At 43.2% G+C, this 3,512-nt stretch overlaps 1 non-coding gene across 1 annotated transcript; it reads left to right on the top strand.

The window, feature by feature from the left end:
* The first annotated feature begins 2,665 nt into the window (after nucleotides 1-2,665).
* LOC112700565 (small nucleolar RNA R71) lies at nucleotides 2,666-2,773 on the top strand. The gene has a single exon (XR_003153471.1). It is a non-coding gene; the product is annotated as a small nucleolar RNA R71 (small nucleolar RNA).
* Nucleotides 2,774-3,512: the final 739 nt, after the last annotated feature.

The following is a 3,512-nucleotide window of genomic DNA, read 5'->3' on the forward strand; positions in this document are numbered from 1 at the left end:
GCCCTCTTTACAAATGTCTATGAGGACTTGGTCCAACCTTTGATCAAAGTTGACCCTTTTTGAGTTTGAAAGGGATCTCAGGGATCACCTTCTTCATGGCCACAACTTAATAGAAGTGGTCTTGATGCACCCTTGAGATGAATCTCTCCATCTCCCATGACTCGGAGGTAGAAGCTTTTGCCTTCCCTTTCCTCTTTCTAGAGGTTTCTCCGGCCTTGGATGCCATAAATGGTTATGGAAAAACAAAAAGCAATGCTTTTACCACACAAAACTTAAAAGGTTTGCTCGTCCTCGAGCAAAAGAAGAAAGAAGAGAGTAGAAGAAGAAGAAATGGAGGAGAGGGAGATGGCTTTGTGGTTCGGCCAAAAGGGGAAAAAGTAGTGTTTAGGGTGTGTGAAAATGAAGGAGTGAAGATGATAGTGGGATTTGATAGGTGGGGGGTTTTTGGGAGAGAGGTGTTGAGGTGATTGGTGAATGGGTGAAGAAGAGAGAGGGTGGTGGGGTTGGTAGGGATCCTGTGGGGTCCACAGATCCTTAGGTGTCAAGGAAAAGTCATCCCTGCACCAAATGGCATTCAAAAACACGTTTTGAGCCAATTCTAGCGTTAAACGCTGGGCTGGTGCCCATTTCTGGCATTTAATGCAAGCTTCTTGCCCTTCTCTGGCGTTTAACGCCAGTCTGGTGCCCCTTTCTGGCGTTAAACGCCCAGAATGGTGCCAGACTGGGCGTTAAACGCCCAACAGCTAACCTCACTGGCGTTTAAACGCCAGTGGGTGCGTCCTCCAGGGTGTGCTGTTTTTCTTCCTGTTTTTCATTCTGTTTTTGCTTTTTTCATGGATTTTGTGACTTCTTATGATCATCAACCTACAAAAGACATAAAATAACAAAAGAAAATAGTTAATTATAAAACATTGGGTTGCCTCCCAACAAGCGCTTCTTTAATGTCATTAGATTGACAGAGGACTCTCATGGAGCCTCACAGATTCTCAGAGCCATGTTGGAACCTCCCAACACCAAACTTAGAGTTTGAATGTGGGGGTTCAACACCAAACTTAGAGTTTGGTTGTGGCCTCCCAACACCAAACTTAGAGTTTGACTGTGGGGGCTCTGTTTGGCTCTGTTTTGAGAGATGCTCTTCATGCTTCCTCTCCATGATGACAGAGGGATATCCTTGGGCCTTAAACACCAAGGACTCTTCATTCACTTGAATGATCAACTCTCCTCTATCAACATCAATTACAGCTTTTGCTGTGGCTAGGAAGGGTCTGCCAAGGATGATGGATTCATCCATGCACTTCCCAGTCTCTAGGACTATGAAATCAGTAGGGATGTAATGGTCTTCAACTTTAACCAAAACATCCTCCACAAGTCCATAGGCTTGTTTTCTTGAGTTGTCTGCCATCTCTAGTGAGATTTTTGCAGCTTGCACCTCAAAGATCCCTAACTTCTCCATTACAGAGAGGGGCATGAGGTTTACACTTGACCCTAAGTCACACAAGGCCTTCTTGAAGGTCATGGTGCCTATGGTACAAGGTATTGAAAACTTCCCAGGGTCCTGTCTCTTTTGAGGCAGTTTCTGCCTAGACAAGTCATTCAGTTCTTTGGTGAGCAAAGGGGGTTCATCCTCCCAAGTCTCATTTCCAAATAACTTGTCATTTAGCTTCATGATTGCTCCAAGGTATTTAGCAACTTGCTCTTCAGTGACATACTTGTCCTCTTCAGAGGAAGAATACTCATCAGAGCTCATGAATGGCAGAAGTAAGTCCAATGGAATCTCTATGGTCTCATTTTGAGCCTCAGATTCCCATGGTTCCTCATTGGGGAACTCATTGGAGGCCAGTGGACGCCCAGTGAGGCCTTCCTCGGTGGCGTTCACTGCCTCTTCTTCCTCCAAAAATTTGGCCATGTTGATGGCCTTGCACTCTCCTTTTGGATTTTCTTCTGTATTGCTTGGAAGAGTACTAGGAGGGAGTTCAGTAATTTTCTTGCTCAGCTGACCCACTTGTCCTTCCAAATTTCTAATGGAGGACCTTGTTTCAGTCATGAAACTTTGAGTGGTTTTGATTAGATCAGAGACCATGGTTGCTAAGTCAGAGGTATTCTGTTTAGAACTCTCTGTCTGTTGCTGAGAAGATGATGGAAAAGGCTTGCTGTTGCTAAACCTGTTTCTTCCACCATTATTGTTATTGAAACCTTGTTGAGGTCTCTGTTGATCCTTCCATGAAAAATTTGGATGATTTCTCCATGAAGGATTATAGGTGTTTCCATAGGGTTCTCCCATGTAATTCACCTCTTCCATTGAAGGATTCTCAGGATCATAGGCTTCTTCCTCAGATGAAGCCTCCTTAGTACTGCTTGGTGCATTTTGCATTCCAGACAGACTTTGAGAAATCATATTGACTTGTTAAGTCAATATTTTGTTCTGAGCCAATATGGCATTCAGAGTGTCAATCTCAAGAACTCCTTTCTTCTGACTAGTCCCATTGTTCACAGGATTTCTTTCAGAAGTGTACATGAATTGGTTATTTGCAACCATTTCAATTAGCTCTTGAGCTTCTGCAGGCATCTTCTTCAAATGAAGAGAGCCTCCAGCAGAGCTATCCAAAGACATCTTGGACAGTTCAGAGAGACCATCATAGAAAATACCTATGATGCTCCATTCAGAAAGCATATCAGTGGGACACTTTCTGATCAATTGTTTGTATCTTTCCCAAGCTTCATAGAGGGATTCTCCTTCCTTCTGTCTGAAGGTTTGGACTTCCACTCTAAGCTTACTCAATTTTTGAGGTGGAAAGAACTTTGCCAAGAAGGCATTGACTAGCTTTTCCCAAGAGTCCAGGCTTTCTTTAGGTTGAGAGTCCAACCATGTTCTAGCTCTGTCTCTTACAGAAAAAGGGAATAGCATTAGTCTGTAGACCTCAGGGTCAATCCCATTAGTCTTGACAGTGTCACAGATTTGCAAGAACTCAGCTAAAAACTGATGAGGATCTTCCAGTGGAAGTCCATGGAACTTGCAATTCTGTTGCATTAGAGAAACTAATTGAGGCTTAAGCTCAAAGTTGTTTGCTCCAATGGCAGGGATAGAGATGCTTCTCCCATAGAAATCAGGAGTAGGTGCAGTAAAGTCACCCAGCACCTTCCTTGCATTGTTGGCATTGTTGTTTTCGGCTGCCATGTGTTCTTCTCCTTTGAAGAATTCGGTCAGGTCCTCTAAAGAGAGTTGTGCTTTGGCTTCTCTTAGCTTTCGTTTCAAGGTCCTTTCAGGTTCAGGATCAGCTTCAACAAGAATGCCTTTGTCCTTGTTCCTACTCATATGAAAGAGAAGAAAACAAGAAAATATGGAATCCTCTATGTCACAGTATAGAGATTCCTTGAGGTGTCAGAAGAAAAGAAAAATAGAAGACAGAAGGAGAAGAATTCGAACTTAATTAGATGGAGTTCGAATTGTGCATTGAGAAGGAGTGGTACTCCAATAATAGAAGGATGTGAGAAGAAGGGAAGTAATTTTCGAA

The sequence above is a fragment of the Arachis hypogaea genome, chromosome 6, assembly GCF_003086295.3.
Source record: "Arachis hypogaea cultivar Tifrunner chromosome 6, arahy.Tifrunner.gnm2.J5K5, whole genome shotgun sequence".
Lineage (NCBI taxonomy): Eukaryota > Viridiplantae > Streptophyta > Magnoliopsida > Fabales > Fabaceae > Arachis > Arachis hypogaea.